Source organism: Macaca thibetana, chromosome 20 (assembly GCF_024542745.1).
Source record: "Macaca thibetana thibetana isolate TM-01 chromosome 20, ASM2454274v1, whole genome shotgun sequence".
NCBI classification, from domain to species: domain Eukaryota; kingdom Metazoa; phylum Chordata; class Mammalia; order Primates; family Cercopithecidae; genus Macaca; species Macaca thibetana.
In genome coordinates, this window is record NC_065597.1 from 65,240,128 (window position 1) to 65,262,815 (window position 22,688).

The window sequence follows — 22,688 nt, forward strand, 5'->3', positions numbered from 1 at the left end:
CCCATCACAAAGCTGAAAGGGCACATTGGCTCGATTTTTGTCATCATCTAGAACAAACAGACCAGAGAAACCAGGAAGAAACGGCTTCTCTGTGTTTGTAGAAGGACAATAGTGTAATTTCACCAGGGTCCTGAACACATGTGAGGGAAGAGAGGTGTTACTTCACCTTGGCACAGGGTTACTTTAAAGCCCAGATTTTTTTATGTTTATTTATTTATTTATTTTTTGACCTGGAAGGGAAGTTCAGTTGCTGTGGTCTGCCATTGCCTCATCCAGAAAGAAATGATGGCAGGCCAGATGTGGTGGCTCATGCTTGTAAGCCTGGCACTTTGGGCGGCTGAAGCAGGAGGATTACCTGAGCTCAGGAGTTCAAGACCAACTTGGGCAATGTAGTGTGACCCTGTCTCTACAAAAAATTTTAAAAATTAGCTAGGTGAGGTGGCACACACTTGTGGCCCCAACTACTCAGGAGGCTGCTGAGGTGGGAGGATCACTTGAGCCCAGGAGATTGAGGCTGAAGTGGCTGTGATTGTGCCACTGCTCTCCAGCAGTAGAGCAAGACACTGTCTCAAAAAGGAAATGAGGCCAGGCCCAGTGGCCTGCAATCTCAGCACTTCGGGAGCTGAGGCAGGCAGATCACTTGAGGTCAGGAGTTTGAGACCAGCCTAACCGACATGGTGAAACCCCGTCTCTCCTAAAAATACAAAAAAAAAAAACTAGCCAGGCGTGATGGCACGTGCCTATAGTCCCAGCCAATCAGAGGCTGAGGCAGGGGAATCACTTGAACCCGGGAGGCAGAGGTTGCAGTGAGCCGAGATCATGGCATTACACTTCAGCCTGGGCGACAGAGTAAGACTCCATTTCAAAAAACAAACAAAAAAAAAAAAAGGGAAGGGAAGGGAGGGGAGGGGAAGGGAAGGGGAAGGGAGGGGTAGAGAGAGGAGGGGAAGGGGAAGAGAAGGGAAGGGAGGAGAGGGGAAGGGGAAGGGAAGGGGGAGGGGAGGGGAAGGGAAGGGAACGGAAGGGAGGAGAGGGGAAGGGAAGGGAGGAGAGGGGAAGGGAAGGGAGGAGAGGGAAAGGGAAAGGAAGGGAAGGGAAGGGAGGAGAGGGGAAGGGGAAGGGAAGGGAAGGGAGGAGAGGGGAAGGGAAGGGAAGGGAGGAGAAGGGAGGGGAGGGGAAGGAGAGGGGAAGGGAACGGGGAAGGGGAAGGGGAATGGAAAGGGGAGGGGAAGGGAGGGGAAGGGGAAGGGAAGGGGGAGGGGAAGGGAAGGGAGGGGAGGGGGAAGGGGAAGGGGAATGGAAAGGGAGGGGAAGGGAGGGGAAGGGGAAGAGAAGGGAGGGGAAGGGAGGGGAGGGAGAAGGGGAAGGGGAATGGAAAGGGAGGTGAAGGGGAAGGGAAGGGAGGGGAAGGAAAGGGAGGGGAAGGGAAGGGAGGGAAGGGGGAAGGGGAAGGGGAATAGGAAGGAAGGGGAAAGGAGATGAAGGGGAAGTGGAAGGGAAGGGAAGGGAGGGGAGGGAGGGAGGGGAGCCCTTTGGGAAGCTGAGGTAGGAGGGTTGCCTGAGGCCAGGAGTTCGAGACCAGCCTGGGCAACATAGAGAGACCCCATCTCTACAAAAGTTTAAAAATTGTCTGGGTGTGGTGGTGTGCTCTTGTAGTTCCAGCTACGCAGAAGACTGAGGCAAGAGGATTCCTTGAGCCCAGGAGTTTGAGCCTGCTGTGGGCTAAGATCATGCTACTGAACTCCATCCAGCCTGGGCAACAGAGTGGGACTCTGTCTCAAGGAAGGAAGGAAGGGAAGGAAGGAAGGAAGGAAGGAAGGAAGGAAGGAAGGAAGGAAGGAAGGAAGGGAGGGAGGGAGGGAGGGGGAGGGAAAAAGGAAGGAAGGAAAGAAGAGAGGGAGGAAGGAAGGGAGGGAGGAAGGAAAGAAGGAAGGGAGGAAGGAAGGGAGGGAGAGAGGAAGAGAGGGAGGGAGGGAGGAAGAGAGGAAGGAAGGGAGGGAGAGAAGGAGGAAGGAAGGGTGGGAAGGAGGAAGGAAAGAAGAGGGGGAGGAAGGGAGGGAGGAATCAAGGGAGGGAGGGAAAAATGAAGGAAGGAAAGAAGAGAGGGAGGGAGGGAGGGAAGAAGGAAGGAAGGAAGGAAGGAAGGAAGGAAGGAAGGAAGGAAAGGCGGGAGGAAGAGAGGGAAGGAGGGAAGGAAGGAAAAGAAAAAACAGTGACACCTGAAACATGGTTACAGAAGTGCTGAAGCCACTAAAGTGGGGAGGCTGCAAACGGTAGGATTGAATCAGAAGGGTCTTCTAGAGCAGGAGGTGGATGATCTTGTCATTGGGAGAGGAGAGGAGTTGAGGAAGAGCAGCAAGGTGTGCAGTTAGCACGTGGAGCAGCTGCTGGCTTATCCTGTAGGTTTTCCTATGGGATGAACATGAGGCAGGTTGTTGGGAGTTCCGAGCAGGATTAAGAGCCTTCAGTCTGAACTGCAGACATCCAACCTCAAGAGTTGCCTCCAGGTTGGGTGTGGTGGCTTACACCCGTAATGCCAGCACTTTGGGAGGCTGTGGCAGGAGGATCACTTGAGGTCAGAAGTTTGAGACCAGCCTGGCCAACGTGGTGAAACCCCATCTCTACTAAAAATACAAAAATGAGCACCCAACATGGTGGCGGGTGCTGGTAATCCCAACTACTCAGGAGGCTGAGGCAGGAGAATTCCCTTGAAACCAGGAGGCAGAGGTTGCAGTGAGCCGAGATTGCACCACTGCACTCCAGCATGGGTGACAGTGACTCTGTCTCAAAAAAAAATAAAAGAATATTCACACATGAAAAAGAGTTGCTTCCACTTGATAGCAAGGTGTGGCCTGCAGGCTCCGCCTCCCTGTCCATGTGTGAGTTGACCCAGTAACCAGAGCACCTGCTAAAGGACAGGCGACTCCGCCCCCTATGCTCCAGCCTCATCAGCTGGGCCCGTTTCCTGGCAGAGGATGCGCAGAGCCAGAGGGTGATATGGGGCAAGTACCCGCTTAGCAGATTTAGCCAGCAGGTCAACTAATTTTAAGTTCCACCTGGCTTTCTGTCTCGTTGTACTTGAAAAAGTCTTTATAATTTGCTGGCTGGGAAAATAGTTGCTTAAAGCATGGTGTATGGATGTTCTGCCTTAGAATCCATGGCGGACATCTTGAGATTGCAAATTCCTGGGCTGTGCACCAGACTTGCTGAGTCAGAACCTCAAGGACTGGGGCCCTGGGATCTGCCATTTTGACAGGCTTTCCAGGGATTTGGATTGAGGGACATTGGTGATTGCAATTGAGAATACTTTGTGGGATGCTTGATTCCGTAAACTAGACCAATGAGCTCAGTTTAGGAGGTGGTTATGACCCAGAGCATTGAAGCTTCCTTCTTCCCTGTCAGTTCTCTTCTTTCCCTCTCTAAGCACAATAAATACAGTGGCCCTAAGAGGTGTCTTGAAAATATAATAACAGGCTGGGCACGGTGGCTCATGCCTGTAATCCCAGCACTTTGGGAGGCCAAGGTAGGTGGATCACTTAAGGTCAGGTGTTCGAGACCAGCCTGGCCAACACGGCAAAATCCCGTGTTTACCAAAAATACAAAAATTAGCTGGGTGTGGTGGTGGGCATCTGTAGTCCCAGCTACTTGGGAGGCTGAGGCGGGAGAATTGCTTGAACCCAGGAGGTGGTGGTTGCAGTGAGCCAAGATCACACCACTGCACTCCAGCCTGGGTGACAGAGCCTCAGTCTCAAAAAAAAGAAGGAGGAGGAGGAGGAGGAGGAAGAGGAAGAAGAAGAAAAAGGAGGAGGAGGAGGAGGAGAAGAAAGAAAGAAACATCTGAGACTAGGTAATTTATAAAGAAAAGAGGTTTAAGGCTGGACATGGTGGCTCACACCCATAATCCCACCACTTTGAGAGGCAGAGGCAGGCGGATCACAAGGTCAGGAGTTTGAGACCAGCCTGACCAATATGGTGAGACCATGTCTCTACTAAAACTACAAAAATTAGCCATGTGTGGTGGCAGGCGCCTGTAGTCCCAGCTACTCGGGAGGCTGAGGTAGGATAATCAGTTGAACCCAAGAGGTGGAGGTTGCAGTGAGCCGAGATCGCGCCACTGCACTCTAGCCTGGGCGACAGAGAGAAACTCTGTCTCAAAAAAAAAAAAAAAAGAGGTTTAATTGGCTCATGGTTCTGCAGGCTTTATGGGAAGCATGATGCTGACATGTGCTCAGCTTCCGGGGAAGCCTCAGGAAGCTTGCAGTTATGGCAGAAGGCAAAGGGGAAGCAGGCATGTCACATGGCCAGGGCAGGAGCAAAGGTGGGGGTGCCACACATTTTTATTTATTTATTTATTTATTTATTTATTTATTTATTTATTTATTATTTATTTTTATTTATGAGACAGAGTTTCACTCTTTTTGCCCAGGCTGGAGTGCAATGGCGTGATCTCGGCTCACTGCAACCTCCACCTCCCAGGTTCAAGTGATTCTCCTGCCTCAGCCTCCTGAGTAGCTGGGATTACAGGCAGGTGCCAACACCCCCAGCTAATTTTGTATTTTTAGTAGAGACAGGGTTTCACCATGTTGGGCAGTCTGGCCTCAAACTCATGACCTCAGGTGATCTGCCCCCTCGGTCTCCCAAAGTGCTGGGATTACAGGCGTGAGCTACCACGCCCAGTCATCACACACTTTTAAATGACCAGATCTCACAAGAACTCACCACCACAAGGACAGAACCAAGTGGATGGCGCTGAACCATTCATAAGAAACCATCTCCATGATCCAGTTACCTCCAAGCAGGCCCTACCTCCAACACTGGGAAGTACAATTCAATGTGAGATTTGGGTGAGGACCAATGTGAGATTTGGGTGGGGACAAATATACAAACTACATCAACACCCCGAATTCCTTCTGAGCGTTCTGTCTCCCTCCCTGTGGGCAATCTCTTGTAGAGGTCAATCAAAGTGATTTGTAGCATATGACCTAAGCCAGGCCAATCAAATTCTCTCTTTCGGAGCCTCTCCTGGGCTCCCCAGTGGGATGCCACAAGGATGGAAACCCAGTTGGTCTTGATTCCTCCAGCACCTGTCTCCTATCAAGTCTCCCCTTCAGCCTCTTCTCTGATTTTCTCCTTGCTGTGTGTTGAGACTTGTCTAGTCCACACGGGGCTACCCAGTGTGCTTCCCCCAGCTCCTCTCCTGATTAAGTTCTGGTGTTCTCAGCAACTCTGAGAAGGTTTTCTCTCTTTTTTCTTTCTTTCTTCTTCTTCTTCTTCTTTTTTTTTTTTTTTTTTTTTTTTTTTTTGAGACAGAGTCTCGCTCTGTTATCCAGGCTGGAGTACAGTGGCACAACCTCGGCTCACTGCAACCTCTGCCTCCCGGGTTCAAATGATTCTTGTGCCTCAGCCTCCCTAGTAGCTAGGACTACAGGTGGATGTCACCATGCCTGGCTAATTTTTTTGTATTTTTAGTAGAGACAGGGTTTCACCATGTTGGCCAGGCTGGTCTGGAACTCCTGACCTCAAGTGATCCTCCTGCCTTGTCCTTTCAAAGTCCTGGGATTACAGGTGTGAGCCACCACACCTGGCAGAAAATGTTCTCTCTTATTCCATGACTACATCCTGCTGCAATGCTCTAGAAATCTTTGTCCTGTTTTATATTTTCGCAGGGAGCAGAAAAGAGTTGAGGTTTCCTATGTGGTTTATTTGGCCACATTTGACTTAGTCCGTCAGATAAGCTTTGTCATCATCGACTATATAGACTACATGGCTTCTGTGGTTTCAATGAGATTGGAACACTTTTCCACTTGTGTTGGATTTGCAGCTTAAACTAATTTATTTTAATCGACATCATTCAATTCCAATTTTATAAAAGGATCAACGCACGATGGAAAACAGTAGGGAAAGTTGCTGATGAGAAAATCCACCAGCAAGGACGCTGGGTTCTAAGCAGAATTGAAGCTCTGGAATTAAGAAAACAGCCAAAGAAAAGCTTTGAAGTCTGAGTTTAGAGAAGCTGACTGACTCGTAAGGCAATTCCAGGTAAGATTTGTGAATGATGTTAAGAATAAAAAGCAACTGAGATCAACATGGAGGCCTGCAAGGTAAGGGCCACATTTTATCTAGATACTAGCTTAGAGACTTGCTACATTGGCACTATATTTTAAATGTTATTTAGTAGCATTGTGAAATCAACTGGTTTCAGCATTGAAAAGGATAAAAATAGCTTATGAAAACCAAATGGTTTTTTTTAAAAAGGATAAGATGTATGTTTAATTTCAATTGCAGAAATGAAGGGAAGAGGCACTCCTGCCACCTGGTGGGCATTTAGCCAAATTGTTTGTTCAGGTGTTTTAGGGGTGAAATTCGTGTCGTTGAATCTAAGTTGAACACAGAAACATTCCAGCTGCAGCCGTGGTTGGGTCTCATTTCCTTCCCCTTAACCTGGGATCTGTACCTTTCTGTTTCCAACTAAGGCCTTTATAAACGAAAGCAACCTGGTTTGGCCAGATAAAAGCTCATGTCTCCTTGCCCCTGTCCTCGTGAACTGTATCACAGTGCTCTCTGGAGATCTCGTGTACTTTTCACTTGTCAGCCTCCTGTGTCCCCCACTAGAAGGTCAGCTGCAAGAAGGCAGGGATTCTGTCTGGTCTTGCTATCCATCATAGTGCCTGGTACCAGTGCCCGGCATATTGGTTGATAGTTCCCTGATGAATGAAAATTTAACAAATAGGTGAAAATAGAGTTTTGGGTTGCCGGAGTGGCATGTTCCAGGCCTTTACTATGTCATAAACCTCTTCGTTCAACTGCTAATAGTTTCTCCTGTGTCTTGGGTTACAATCAACCTAGCCAAGTTTGGCCTCCATCTTGCTGCAAGAAGTAACCCCTGCCCATAGATGTACCAGATCAGATTGATACAGGACCCGCTGGCCTGAACGACCTCCAATCCTACTACTTAAGAATCCCAAATATCTCTCTGCTTGCTACTCATGGCTCCTGACTTGCAAGCAAGGGGTGGGTGAGTGTCCCTGGCTCATGGGACATTTTTTTTTTTTATAAGGAGATAAGTGGTAGATAAGTAAAATTAGCCCAGTGGGAGCTGATTTCAAGCTGTGGAGTGGTGATGAGGGTAATTTGTGGGTAGTCCAGGCAATGCCCCATGATCCTAAATAATTACCATCATGTGTTGTTGCGATAGTGGTCAGATGGGTTTGAATTGATCGTTGGCTCTGATTAGGGAGTCTCCCGTGCTGACCCATGTCCTCCCTTCAGAGGCATCTGGAACATCAATCCTGCAGATTATTCAGATCATTAGGAATTCCCCGTGGAGGCTCAACACTTTCCTGAATCTGAATAGTTAAACCTCTGTGTTGCAAAAATCAAATACCATCTGGCTTTTGTGTTATCTTGGCTAAATCCAGTCAATCCCAGCTTCTTCAATGGCATTTATGATAGTCGGCTCCCCCAGATCTGGAGAATCATAACTGGGTTAGAAACAGTTTTATTTAATCTTGGGTGTAGAAAGATTGTTTTCACAGATCAGACAGCATTTACCTCCATCAGAGTAAGAAAAAAGAATGTCCAGGTGTGTCCTTGCCCCAGTGATCACAGCATCTGTTGATATGTTCCTTGATATCAGCCTTATAGATCAGACTTACTGTCATCTTTAAAGAAGTTTACTTCATCCAAGTGGGGTGGCTCACGCCTGTAAAACCAGCACTTTGGGAGGCCGAGGTGGATGGATCACTTGAGGTCAGGAGTCCGAGACCAGCCTGGCCAACATGGTAAAACCCTGTCTCTACTGAAAAAGTACAAAAATTAGCCAGGCATGGTGGCACGTGCCTGTAGTCCCAGCTACTTGGGAGCCTGAGGCACGAGAATTGCTTGAACCTGGGAGGTAGAGGCTGCAGTGAGCCAAGATCGTGCCACTGCACTGCAGCTTGGGTGACAAAGTGAGACTCCATCTCAAAAAATAAATAAATAAATAAATAACTTAATGGCATTGACAAACAGTTGTCCATCCCACAAACCACCCACTCGCCCTAGTATCAAAATTATGGGAAATTATTCCTTTCAAAGAGACTTCAGAAAAATATTGTATCCTGGTATAAAATGGATTGTTATTTCATTGTCTACATGAAAGGGCCTTGCTTGTTGACCAGTAATAGTTTGCATTTTAATTAATTTTTGTCCTTTCCCACTATCTAAATAGCGAATCTGTTATAACTCCTGTGGTTACTGTCTTTTTAGACTTTGCCTGTGTGTTTGGATGTTTGGATTCCAGTAGAGAGGGTTCTTCCCCCGACACAGTCCCACCACTCATAGTTCAAGTGCAGGAGAGGAAAAACTTCATTCATCCTCTTAGACTCTGTGACCGGAGTCTGTAAATTAAACTGACAACAGGTAGATGAACAGGAGGAAAGACCAATTTTAATAGTTTTACATGCATGGGGGCTTCACATACAAGGAGCAAAAATGCAAAGCAGTGGTTAGACCTGGGGGGCTTATGTATCATTTTCCTTTTTTTTTTTTTTTTTTTTTTTTGAGATGGAGTCTTGCCCTGTCACTCAGGCTGGAATGCAATGGCATGATCTTGGCTCACTGCAACCTCTGCCTTCCGGATTCAAACAATTCTCCTGCCTCAGCCTCCCGAGTAGCTGGGACTACAGGCATAAGCCACCACGTCTGGCTAATTTTTTGTATTTTCAGTAGAGACGAGGTTTTACCATGTTGGCCAGGCTGGTCTCGAACTCCTAACCTCAGGTGATCCGCCTGCCTTGGCCTCCCAAAGTGCTGGGATTAGAGGCATGAGCCACTGTGCCCGGTCAAAAAAAAAAAGAATTTTTTTAAATTAGTCAGGAGTGGTGGTGTGTGCCTCTAGTCCCAGATAGGAGGCTGAAGTGGGGGGGTCTCTTGAGCCCAAGAGTTGGAGGCTGCAGTGAGCCATGATTGTGTCACTGCACTCTAGCCTAGGTGACACAGACTCAGAAAGAGGGAGGGAGGGAGGGAGAGTTTGGGTTCCTAGGGGTGGTAAATTGCGGAAAGATGACTAGGAAGTGGTGGGTAAGGGTTGTTTAGTAATGTTTGTCATGCCAACTCATCTCTGTGCCAGTCACCCTGCTACAGAATAGAGAAACATCTTTACATGGGAAATTTCCCTGCTTTTAGGCAGAAAGGGAGTGGGTAGAGAGCTCGTTTTGTCTGCAGTTTCTCAATTGCCCTCAGATCAAAATAATCTTTATGCTAAAGTGGCCTGTTTTGGGGTAATGTATTCTGATCCCCTCCAACATGGATAGAAAATCAAGGTAGATGAACACGGCTCCTCCCAAAGTCTCATGAGGGTGAAAGGCGGGAACTGACAGGATTATATTTGTCTTCCTTACAGGGCTCGCTCTCTCTCTTTATTTTTTATTTTTTTATTTTTATTTATTTATTTTGTTGTCGTTGTTGAGATGGACTGTTGCTCTGTCGCCTAGGCTGGAGTGCAGTGGCATGATCCCAGCTCACTGCAACCTTTGCCTCCCGGGTTCAAGCAATTCTCCTGCCTCAGGCTCCTTGCAGGCACCCTCCACCACACCCAGCTAATTTTTTATATTTTTAGTAGAGACAAGGTTTCACCGTGTTGGCCAGACTGGTCTCACACTCCTGACCTCAAATGATCCACCTGCCTCCACCTCCCAAAGTGTTGGGATTACGGGCATGAGCCACCACACCCATCCTCTTATTTTTCCTCTGAGTTCAGTTCTTACACTCTGTCATCCTGGATTTGTGGTAATGGGTACCATGTAAAATCGTTAGTCTGTCTCCGCTTTTGCAACCTTCACTGCCATCTGACAATTCAGGATAAGGCCTCCCTGCTTTCATGATGCTGGGCACATCTGACTGAGGTAAGAGCTCTTGAGGGGATTGATGGAGGGCTTTGCAGCTTCCTTATTGGTGGGTAAAAGGTCTCCCAGCAAATGTGGGTGTCTAAGAGTATCCAGGGGGACCCACCTCCATGGCATATGGGGTGAGGGCCTGGTATCATTTCTTTGAACAAGCCATGGCTCCCAGTGGAGATGGAATGTATTAGTCAGGCTAGTGCTGCTGTAACAAAGTACCATAAACAGCCAAGCGTGGTGGCTCACGCCTGAAACCCCAGCACTTTGGGAGGCTGAGGTGGGCAGTTCACCTGAGGTCAGGAGTTCGAGACCAGCCTGGCCAACATGGCACTCCGTCTCTACTAAAAATACAAAAATTAGCCAAGCATGGTGGCACACACCTGTAATTCCAGCTACTCAGGAGGCTGAGGCAGGAGAATCACTTGAACCCGGGAGGCAGAGGTTGGAGTGAGCCAAGATCACACCACTGCACTCTAGCCTGGGCAACAGAGTGAGACTCTATCTCAAAAACAAACAAACAAACAAACAAAAACAAACTATAACACAACAGAAATTATTTTTCTCGCCATTCTGGAGGCCAAGGTATCCACAGGACTATGCCCCCTCTGGAGGCCCTCATGGAGAATTTATCCTTGCTTCTTTCAGGTTCTGGTGGCCCCAGGCATTCCCTGGCTTTTGGTTGCATTGCTCCAATCTCCATATCTGTCTTCATATTGCATCTCTTCTCTCTTTCATCTCTGTGTGTCTCTTATCAGGACACTTGTCATTTAATTTGGGCCCAGCTCATCCAAGATGATCTCATCTGGAGATTCTTAATTACATCTGCAAAGATCCCCTCCTCTCCCTTCCCCTCCCCTCCCCTCCTCTCCCCTTCTCTCCCCTCCTCTCCCCTCCCCTTCCCTCCCCTCCCTTCCCCTCCCTTCCCCTCCCCTCTTCATTTTTAAGACAGAGTCTCGCTCTATCGCCCAGGCTGGAGTACAGTGTGGTATGATCATAGCTCATGGAGTCTCAACCTCCTGGACTCAGGCAATCCTCCCAACTCAGCCTCCTGAGTAGCTGGGAGCAGGTGTGGGCCACCATGCTCGGGTAATTTTTTATTTTTTTTAGAAATGGGGTCTCGCTATGTTGCTGGTCTCAAACTCCTGGGCACAAGTAATCCTCCTGCCTTGGCCTCCCAAAGTGCTGTGATTACAGGCATGAGCCGCCGTGCCTGGCTGATCCTTTCTTCCAAATAAGGTCACATTCACAGGTTCTAGGATGAAGACATCTCTTGGGGTGGGGGACCCAGTTCAACCAGCTGCACACGGGATGCAGATAAATGCTGGAAAGGCTCAGAAGATGCTTCTTGATGATGGAGTAGAGTTTCTCTTTCTTCATTAGCAAGGGAACCACACACCTTTGTAGAGCAGTGCCCCCTTAAAAGTCATTTATATTTTCAGTTCCTGTCTCAGCAACCAAATGAAGTCTTGAGTGGAGTCCCTTCCATTAATCTGCTGATGGGAGTGGTGTGTTCCTTCAACATTACCACCAGGTGGCAGCCAAGAACCTAGAGTTAGGCGGGATCATGCTTGCTGCCTGACCAAAGTACATGGTCTTAGCTCCTGAACTGAGATCCAAGTTTCCAAATAAAGACAGAGGATGCCAATTCAGCTTTGCTCTGGCCTATTCAGTAACATGTCACTTAATAGGCAGAATTACCAGATCAGTCCACCAGCCAGCCTAGTGTGGCAATAACTTACCCCAACTGTTTAAGCATTTACATAGTACACACCGGTTTTTTGTTTTATTTTTGAGAGGGAGTTTCGCTCATTGTTACCCCGGCTGGAGTGCAATGACGCGATCTCGGCTCACTGCAACCTCCGCCTCCTGGATTCAAGTGATTCTCCTGCCTCAGCCTCCCGAGTAGCTGGAATTACAGGCATGTGCCACCACACCCAGCTAATTTTGTATTTTTAGTAGAGACGGGATTTCTCCATGTTGGTCAGGCTGGTCTCAAACTCCCGACCTCAGGTGATCCACCCACCTCAGCCTCCCAAAGTGCTGGGATTACAGGCGTGAGCCACCACACCCGGCACACACACCTGTTAATTTTGCCTGTTTGGCATTTCTTTCCTTACCTTGGGGTAGGTTGAGAATGTTAATCACATTAGCCTATTCCGTAGCACAGTTATTATTTCAAAGATTGGCATATCATGTCATTCCAGTGGGAGCATCACAAAGAAAATCGGATATTGTTTTCTTTCTGTGAATCAACCTATAGCTTTCTTGTAAGATATTCCCCCAACACACTTGCTTGCAATCACAGGGCTCTCAATGATGGGATCTGCATTTTGTTAACAGTTAGTTTAAGGCGGTCAACTGTAGCACAGGCCAGGCCAAAAGTCAAAAACTCTTCATTACTGAATGAATATCCTAGGTAGATTATACAAGGATGTCCTTATACTACAAAAGAATGATCTTTTATAATATAAAAGGATGTCCTTATTCAGATGTCCTTAGACCAATTACTTAAACTTTTGGAATGTCCAACTACAGCCAAAATTGATGCCCGAATTGTTTCTAGAACTGACAGCTTTTATTAAAATAGCAAAAGGGTCTCTCTTTTCCTTTCTCCGCCATCGTGGTGTGCTCTTACCTCCGCTTCTGGCCATGTCTTCTCACAAGACTTTCAGGGTTAAGTGATTCCTGTCCAAGAAACAAAAGCAAAATTGTCCCATTCCCCAGTGGATTCGGATGAAAACTGGAAATAAAATCAGGTACAACTCCAAAAGGAGACATTGGAGAAGCACCAAGCTGGGTCTATAAGGAATTGCACTTGAGATGGCACACATACTTGTGCTGTCTGAAGGTCACGATCACATTACCATGTCAAACTGAAAATGTCACCAGTATCTGGAGAGTTTGATGTGTTTTCCTCTCTGAATCTATTATGAATGTGTTGGTTGACTGGGTTCAGTAATAAATATGTGAGGCCTTTCATTTCAAAAAAATAAGAATAAAATAAAATAGCAAAAGGAAGAAGTGATAGGTTACATGAAGCCTATAGCTACAGAGATTTATTATTGAATTTGTTCAAAACATTTTTGTGTTTTAGATGTTTCTCAGATGATTCTGATATGTGACCAGGGTTGAGGACCAGTATTTCTCCATGGGAGCTAGATCACGTGCGAATTTCAGAATTAGAGGTGTTTAATTTGACTGTTATCTCTTTCTCTTTCTACTTTTTGTGCCTGGAATACTCTTAGTTAAAACAAATTAAGTACAGTGGCTCACACCTGTAATCCTAGCACTTTGGGAGTTGGAAGCAAGCAGATTACCTGAGGTCAGGAGTTCAAGAGGAGCCTGGACAACGTGGTGAAACCCTGACTCTACAAAAAAAAAAAAAAAAAAAAATACAAAAATTAGCCAGGTGTGGTGGTGTGTGTGCCTGTAGTCCCAGCTGCTCGGGAGGCTGAGGCAGGATTGCTTGAACCTGGGAGGCGGAGATTGCAGTGAGCTGAGATCGCACCACTGCACTGCAGCCTGGGCGACAGAGTGAGACTCCCTCTTAAAAAATAATTAAATAAAACCAGTTAATCTCAGGAGACCTGATTCTCTCTGGCTGAGATAGGTAGAGAGAAATCATTTGGCAACTAAACCTGTTACTCTACCATTCTCTCTGTTTTCCGAAAATCCTATCTAAGCTCTACTTATCTGAATTCGATGTGAAACTATCCCCCCTTATTGTTCTTCTAAGCCACCTCATCTTAAAGTCTATATATTGATAGAGAAGTGCAAGAACTCAAGGCAGAACCTGTGGAAAGAGAGCAAGAGAATTGTTGAAGTCTTGGAAGAAGTGAGGGTAAACAGACTGGATATCTTTCCAAGCCAAAGCAGTTTGGAACCAAGGCTGATGGTAAAGAGAATATTGCACAATTTGTTAGATATCCATTAATGAGAATAATCTGGCAATTCCTGGAACCATAATTTGAGGGTGGAATAAAAATATATCAGATACACCCACAATCAGATAATTTAATACCTATAGCCCCTAATTGAAAGAAAAAGTGTGGGATGCAAGAAAATGGTAAATATAGAAATGTAATAAAAATGCCAGTAAATTAAACAATTATTGACTGGAAACAGCCGTAATGAGCACTTTTTGCTTTTAAAAGATGGGTCTAAACTTATTGATAAAAATAACAAATAGGCTGGGTGCAGCAGCTCACGCCTGTAATGCCAGCACTTTGGGAGACCGAGGTGGGTGGATCACCTGAGGTCAAGAGTTTGAGACCAGCCTGGCAAACATGGTGAAATCCCATCTCTACTAAATACAAAAAATTAGCTAGGTGTTGTGGAACATACCTGTAATCCAAGCTACACAGGAGGCTGAGGCAGGAAAATTGCTTGAACCCAGGAGGCAGAGGTTGCAGTGAGCCGAGATTGCACCACTACACTCCAGCCTGGGCAACAAGAGCAAAAACTCTGTCTCAATAAATAAATAAATAACAAATAGATGTTTGTCTGGGGTAGGGAACCTGTAGGTAAGGCATTTTCTTGTAAGATCCTTTTCTTATCTGGAAGGATGTTAGAGATATGGATATGATGATTAGACTTTGTTGGGGAAAAAAGGTTTTGAATGTATGTTGATATTAAAACATTATGAATAAAATGACATATCACAGATCTGTATCACAATAATTCAGTGGCTGATGGGAGCTGAGAGGGTATACAGGGTTTAGATGAAACAAGGTTGACATGAGTTGAAAATTGTGGCCGGGTGTGGTAGCTCACACCTGTAATCCCAGCACTTTAGGAGACCGAGGTGGGTGGATCACCTGAGGTCAGGAGTTCGAGACCAGTCTGACCAACATGGAAATACCCCGTCTTTACTAAAAAATACAAAATTAGCTGGGTGTGGAGGCGCATGCCTGTAATCCCAGCTACTTGGGAGGCTGAGGCAGGAGAATCGCTTGAACCTGGGAGGTGGAGGTTGCAGTGACCCGAGATGTGCCATTGCACTCCAGCCTGGGCAACGAGAGTGAAACTCCGTCTCAAAAAAAGGAAAAAGAAAATTGTTAAAGGTGAGCGATGGATAAACATCACAATATTGAGCTTCATATGTGCTTCTGGAAAATAGCGATGGTTAAGAATTACCCCCGACCTTAGTGTTACTGGTAATTTCCTGGTAATTACCTATTACCCAGGAAATGGCTTACTGCAAAGAAACCCACTCTTCCCCATGAGACTCGGATAAGACCCATTGTTTGACCTTATAATAAGGACAGACACAGACCCTCCAAATTCTCATTGTTTGTCACATAAATGATTAGGTGAACTGTCTGTTCCTATTGACCAATCTAGACAAAACGCCTGCTAGTTGACCATATTTTAGGCAGGCATCTCTCTTTCCCCTGGATCCTGAACTCTGGCCACACTTCAATTTCAGTGAGCAATGGAATGTGTAACACCTCCTACTCCACCCTCCCCATTAACAACTCCTCCCAAGAACCTGCTGATTGAGGCATTTTCTGTCCAACTGCTGGAGCACCCCACTCCCCCACACCTAGTAATTTCTAGATTTACTTAACTTCTTCCTATAAAGGAAAACCATTTCCACCTTTATTCTGAGACACTTGTAGATCTTGTGTTTGGAGCATTTTTTCTATTATGATAAGTCTTTTATTAATAAAGTCTCTCCTTCCCTAAGGCTAGATTTGTTTTTTACTTGACAGATACATGGGATTTATTATATTGGTCTTTCTACTTTTGTATATGTTTGAAATTTTCCATAACAAAAAGGTTTAAAGTAGTATATGTTGGCTGGGTGCAGTGGCTCATGCCTGTAATCCCAGCACTTTGGGAGGCCAAGGTGGGTAGATCATTCAAGGTCAGGAGTTCGAGACCAGTGTGGCCAAAGTGGTGAAATCCTGTCTCTATTAGGAATACAAAACTTAGCCAAGCATGGTGGCAGGCACCTATCGTCCCAGCTTCTCGGGAGGCTGAAGCAGGAGAATCGCTTGAACCTGGGTGGCGGAGGTTGCAGTGAGCCAAGATCGTACCACTGCACTCCAGCCTGGGTGACAGAGCAAGACTCTGTCTCAAAAACAAAACAAAACAAAACCAAAAAAACAGTAATATATGTTGACATTTGAGGGAAGTCACTGAAAGAACAGAAGAACAATGAAATTGCTGTAAACAAGCAGAAGGAAGTAAAGAAAGGTTTCAACAGAAGGAAGAGGAGGAGAAAAATAAGCAAACAAAAAGGATAATAAACAAAAAAATACACAAAATAACATGGTATAAAATAAGTCTCACTGCACATTTCAATTGTGAACCCAAAAGTATCAAAGACAGATCGCAATTTAGAAAGTATATTTTGCCAAGGTTAAGGATGTGCGTGTGACACACAGTCTCAGTGTTTCAGGAAAGGGGTCCCAATCCAGACTCCAGGAGAGGGTTCTTGGACCCCACACAACAAAGAATTCAGGGTGAGTCCATAGATTAAAGGAAAAGCAAGTTTATTAGGAAAGTAAGGGAATAAAAGAATGGATGGCTACTCCGTAGACAGAACAACCCTGATGGCTGCTGGTTGCCCCCCGCTTTTTTTTTTTTTTTTTTTTTTGAGACAGAGTCTTGCTCTGTCACCCAGGTTGGACTGCAATGGCATGATTCTCCTCCCTCAGCCTCCCAAGTAGCTGGGACTACAGGCGCATACGCCATCACACCTGGCTAATTTTTGCATTTTTAGTAGAAATGGGGTTTCACCATATTGGCCAAACTGGTCTCGAACTGCTGACCTCAAGTGACCCACGCACCTTGACCTCCCAAAGTGCTGGGATTACAGGCATGAGCCTGTAAAAAATGGTTGCCCATTTTTATGGTTATTTCTCGATTATATGCTAAACAAGGGGTGGATTAGTCATGCCTCCCCTTTTTTAGACCATATAGGGTAACTATCACATGTGTCTGTGTGAAGAGACCACCAAACAGGCTTTGTGTGAGCAATAAAGCTTTTTAATCACGTGGCTGCAGGTGGGCTGAGTCTGAATAGAGAGTCAGCAAAGGGAGATGGGGTGGGGCCGTTTTTATAGGGTTTGGGTAGGTAAAGGAAAATTACAGTCAAAGGGGGTTGTTCTCTGGCAGGCAGGGGTGGGGGTCACAAGGTGCTCACTAGGGGAGCTTTTGAGCCAGGATGAGCCAGGAGAAGGAATTTCACAAGGTAATGTTGTCAATTAAGGCAGAAACAGGCCATTTTCACTTCTTTTGTGATTCTTCAGTTACTTCCGGCCATCTGGATGAATACCTGCAGACCTGGGCTCAGAGGCCTGACAGTAACTTCCTGACGTTTCCATGGCATTTGTAAGCTCTCATGGCGCTGGTGGGAGTGTAGCAGTGAGGACAACCAGAAGTCACTCTCGTAGCCATCTTGGTTTTGTTGGGTTTTAGCCGGCTTCTTTACTGCAATCTGTTTTATCAGCAAGGTCTTTATGACCTGTATCTTGTGCTGACCTCCTATGTTGTCCTGTGACTTAGAACGACTTAATCGTCTGGGAATGCAGCCCAGAAGGTCTCAGCCTTATTTTACCCAGCCCCTATCAAGATGGAATTGCTCTGGTTCACACACTTCTAACATTAGGAGGTCCTGATGACAGGTGCCTACTGTGGTCGGGGCACAGCTTGGATTCATACGTTTTAGGGAGATATGAGACATCAATCAATATGTGTGAGATGTACATTGGTTTGGCCTGGAAAGGTGGTGTTAGAAATAAGAGCTCAGAGTCATAAAGAAAATGAGCACTAAAACAAAAGATCTCTCAGCAAGCCAAATTTACTCTTGCAGAAGAGTGTGGCTTGCGCCAGTCACGACTGCAAGAGCACACCAAGTCGGGTAGGGCAGGGGTTTTTATCCCTGACGCAGTTCCTAGCACTTCTGTGTCCTTTCCCCATTGGCTGAGGTTGGACTTCACAATCTAAGCTAACTGGATTGGCTAAGGTTTAAAATTGAATAGGGTCTATTAGGTGGGAAGGAAGAGGGACTGTCCTTTACTAGGCCAGAAGGACTTGTCTGGGTGCTGCAAAGGTGGGAAGGTTGTTTACAGAACAGGTAGGAGACAACAACAGGTAGGCTGTTTACAGGCGGGTAGGAAGTACAAGGAAGTTGGTCGTAAGAAACAAAGAACGGGGAACTAAAGCTTTTTGAAGATTAATTATCTTTGACATTGGGACAACTGGGTGTAGGGTGGGAATTTCCAGGTCACAGGTAGACAAGAGACAAAGGCTTGCACTCCTTTGAGTCTCTGATTAGCCTTTCACTGAATATGCAGTTTACATGTGAGAGGAGGGTAGAGGAATAGTCACTTACGGTTTAGTGAAACAATAGGGCAGAGGAAGCAGTCAGGTAGGCATTTGTCTCAAGTGACAATTACTTGAGACAAATGCCTATCTGACTGCTTTGTGTCCTTTGTCCACAAGTAATTTCCTTCTCGGTAAATTGTGAGGGAGGTATGTAGCTTTTTTTTGTTGTTGCTGTTGTTATTAAATCTTTGTAGTTATGTTATTTAGAAATAAAATGGGAGGCAGGTTTGCCTGACATAGTTCCCAGCTTGACTTTTCCCTTTAGCTTAGTGATTTTTGGGGTCCTGAGATTTAGTTTCCTTTCACACAGTTATCACTATAAATAGAGTCTGAGGACAGAATCTATCAGATTGGACTGAAATAAACAAACTGTAAAGGAGACCATAAGAACCTCACCCAACTCTCCCAAAGTAAGAGCTCCCAGATTCTTGAGCTCTGATATAACTTGTGTGTTTTTGATTTTTTTTTTTTTTTTTTTTTTTTTTTTGAGACGGAGTCTCGCTCTGTCGCCCAGGCTGGAGTGCAGTGGCCAGATCTCAGCTCACTGCAAGCTCCGCCTCCCGGGTTCACGCCATTCTCCTGCCTCAGCCTCCCAAGTAGCTGGGACTACAGGCGCCCGCCACCTCACCCGGCTAGTTTTTTGTACTTTTTAGTAGAGACGGGGTTTCACCGTATTAACCAGGATGGTCTCGATCTCCTGACCTCGTGATCCGCCCGTCTCGGCCTCCCAAAGTGCTGGGATTACAGGCTTGAGCCACCGCGCCCGGCCCGTTTTTTTTTTTTTTTTAAGATGGAGTCTCGCTCTGTTGCCCAGGCTGGAGTGCAGTGGCACAATCTCGGCTTACTGCTGTAACCTCTGCCTCCCGGGTTCAAGCAATTCTCCTACCTCAGGCTCCTGAGTAGCTGGGACTACAGGTGTCCACGACCATGCATGCCTGGCTAATTTTTGTATTTTTAGTAGAGACGGAGTTTCACCATGTTGGCCAGGCTGGTCTTAAACTCCTGACCTCAGGTGATTCACCACCCCGGCTAATGTTTTGTATTTTTAGTAGTGACGGGGTTTCACCTTGTTAGCAAGAATGGTCTCGATCTCCTGACCTTGTGATCCACCTGCCTCGGCCTCCCAAGGTGCTAGGATTACAGGCATGAGCCACTGCGCCTAGCTGTGTGTTTTGGATTTTTTTGAGGGTCTGAACTACAAGAGACTTTGGAGATCTAAATCCTCTCATTGTAGTTGAGGAAACCGATTTAAGAAGGGAAAGCTACTTATTCAGGGTTACATATTAAACGAGAGCCAGGGAAACCAGAAACCAGAATCTCCTTCCAATCCAACAATTTTTCCTATTCACCTGAGATTCCTGATTCGTCAAATGCAGGACATAAGATTAGTCTAGAGCAGATGTCATTGGTAAGGGGTCCCAATCCAGACCCCAAGAGAGGATTCTTGGACCTGGTGTAAAAAAGAAGTGAAAGCAAGTTTATTAGAGAAGGAATAAAATATGACTACTCTGGCTGGGTGCAGTGGCTCATATCTGTAATCCCAGCACCTTAGGAGGCTGAGGCAGGTGGATCACAAGGTCAGGAGTTTGAGACCAGCCTGGCCAATATGGTGAAACCCCATCTCTACTAAAAATACAAAAATTAGCCAGGCATGGTGGTGGGTGCCTGTAGTCCCAGCTACTCGGGAGGCTGAGACAGGAGAATTGCTTGAACCTGGGAGGCAGAGGTTGCAGTGAATTGAGATCACGCCACTGTGCTCCAGCCTGGGTGAGAGAGCGAGACTGTCTCAATTAAAAGAAAATAAAAAAAAAAGAATGACTACCCCATAGGCAGAGCAGTGGCACGGGTTGCTCAAATGAGTATATTTATAGTTATTTCTCAGTTATATGCTAAACAAGGGGTAGATTATTCATGAGTTTTCTGAGAATTCCTGAAACTGAGCATTTCTTCCCCTTTTAGACCATATAGGGTAATTCCTTGGCGTTGCCATGGCATTTGGAAACTGTCATGGTGTTAGTGGAGTGTCTTTTGGCATGCTAATGTATTATAATTAGTGTATAATAAGTGGTGAGGGTGACCAGAGGCCACTTTCATGGTCTTCTTGGTTCTGGTGGGGTTTTGGCCAGTTTCTGTAGCGCATGCTGTTTTATCAGCCAGGTCTTTGTGACCTGTATCTTGTGCTGACCTATGTCATTCTGTTACTAAGAATGCCTTAATCTCCTGGGAATGCAGCCTAGTAGGTCTCAGTCTCATTTTACCCAGCCCCTGTTCAAGATGGAGTTGCTCTGTTTCAAACATCTCTGACACAGACACAGAATATCCTCAGATTTAAAATTTTGCCTCACTTTATTGACAATAAAAAGCCAATGATGGGGAGGGCATACTCCATTCTCTGTTGAAAGTGTGGAGTGGTGAAACCTTGAGAGCAATCTGTCAGGATTCTACACAGATAAGTGCCCTGAAAAGCCTGGAAGAAAATATACCCAACTGGTAAGAGTAGTTACCTCCTCAACAGAAGTGTTCCCGCACCAAACGGAGGGTCGGGCTGCTTATTCTTGTGGCCCAATAACAAGATGCAGATGAACTGGGAAAGGAGGGAATTTTTATTTGGGTAACTGGTTACAGGGAGAAGGCCTGGAAAATATCACCAGACTAACTCAAAATTAGAAAATTTTCCAGAGTTTATATACCTTCTAAGCTGTATGTCTACATGTAAGTGTGCATTTATCTAAAGATATAAGTGATTAACTTTTTTTTCTTTTTTTGAGACGGAGTCTTGTTCTGTTGTCCAGGCTGGAGTATGGTAGCACTATCTTGGCTCACTGCAACCTCTGCCTCCTAGGTTCAAGTGATTCTCCTTGCCTCAGCCACCCAAGTAGCTGGGATTACAGGTACGTGCCACCACGCCCAGCTAATTTTTGTATTTTTAGTAGAGACAGGGTTTCACCATGTTGGTCAGGCTGGTCTCGAACTCCTGACCTCAGGTGATGCACACACCTCAGCCTCCCAAAGTGCTGGGATTACAGGCTGGAGCCACCGCACCGGGTTAACTTCTTTTAGTCTGTAACTAAGATCTCAATCGTGAAGACCTTCCTCTGTAAATTTACTTAATCTAAATGGCTCCAGGTACTGGGGTGATTACCCTTATCTTGTCCTGCTAAATCATGGAGGTTTGGGGAGTTTCTTAGTCTTGATAGGACAAGAGTACCACCATCTTAACAAGACTCCACCACCTTAAAGTATCAAGTTTCCATTTCTCAGAACTGCCCATTGCCACCTGACCAAACCGCAAAAGTCAGCCCCACCTATATCTTCAACAGAGCATAACAACCCTAACCAAGCATATCAAAGTCCCCAGCAGCCTCCAACCAGCCAGCACTCCCCTAACCCTTCCCCAGTAGGACCACACCCAGAGCACACTTCCCCCACTGGGCCCTTTTTAAACTCCTCAGGCTGTAAGAGAAGTTTGCCCCTGATCCTGCTAGCCAGAAGCCCTTCTCAGGTTTACTCTCAATAAACCTGTCTCAAGTGTTTGAGCCACTCTCTTGTTTCGTTTTCCTTCTCGTCTCTCCCTCTGCTCTAATATGACCCCCAGTAAACTTCTTTTTGAAGGCCTGGGGAGTTTTTTCAGACCTCCCAATAAAACTTGTTTAATCCTAAACAGGTCCCATTAAGAATTCCTTCGTTATTTTGTCATGCTTTATAAGGCCCAGGAAAGGCCTAGGCAAAACTCTTGATGGGCTTTTGTTACATTCTAGCCTTTCAGTGCTGAAACAGTTGTTATGGAGGCCTGTGTTAGTGAGACCTGGCCTGCCATGGAAAGACTGAGTTGGGAGTGAGTGGTGCTAAAATGAGACTTTTGATTTTTTTTTAAGTGCTGTATTTATAATTTTCTATTGGGAATATGATCACATATTGTGATTTTTTTTAAAAGAGGCTGCCGGGCGCAGTGGCTCACGCCTGTAATTCTAGTACTTTGGGAGGCTGAGGTGGGCGGATCACAAGCCAGGAGATGGAGACTATCCTGGCTAATTCGGTGAAACCTCGTCTCTAATAAAAATGCAAAAAAATTAGCTGGGCGTGGTGGCAGGCACCCGTAGTCCCAGCTACTCAGGAGGCTGAGGCAGGAGAATGGTGTGAACCTGGGAGGCGGAGCTCACAGTGAGCCGAGGTCCACTGCACTCTAGTCTGGGTGACAGACTGAGACTCCATCTGAAAAAAAAAAAAAAAAAAGAAAGAAAAGAGGCCAAGCACACCTGTCATCCCAGAAAATTAGGAGTCCAAGGCAGGTGGATTGCTTGAGCTCAGGAGTTCAAGATCAGCCTGGCCAACATGATGAAACCCCATCTCTACAAAAAATACAAAAATTAGCCGGGCATGGTGGCACACATCTGTAATTTCAGCTACCTGGGGGGTGAAAGTCTTGCTTGAACCTGGGAGGTCAAAGCTACAGTGAGCCAAGATTGTACCACT

The 22,688-nt window shown here is 46.1% G+C and overlaps 1 protein-coding gene and 1 pseudogene across 1 annotated transcript in view; one reads left to right on the forward strand and one right to left on the reverse strand.

The window, feature by feature from the left end:
• The window catches only part of NUBP1 (NUBP iron-sulfur cluster assembly factor 1, cytosolic), a 612,258-nt gene that overhangs the window by 240,527 nt on the left and 349,043 nt on the right, over positions 1–22,688 (reverse strand). The window lies entirely within an intron of this gene.
• Positions 12,163–12,695, forward strand: LOC126944788 (60S ribosomal protein L39-like; annotated as a pseudogene).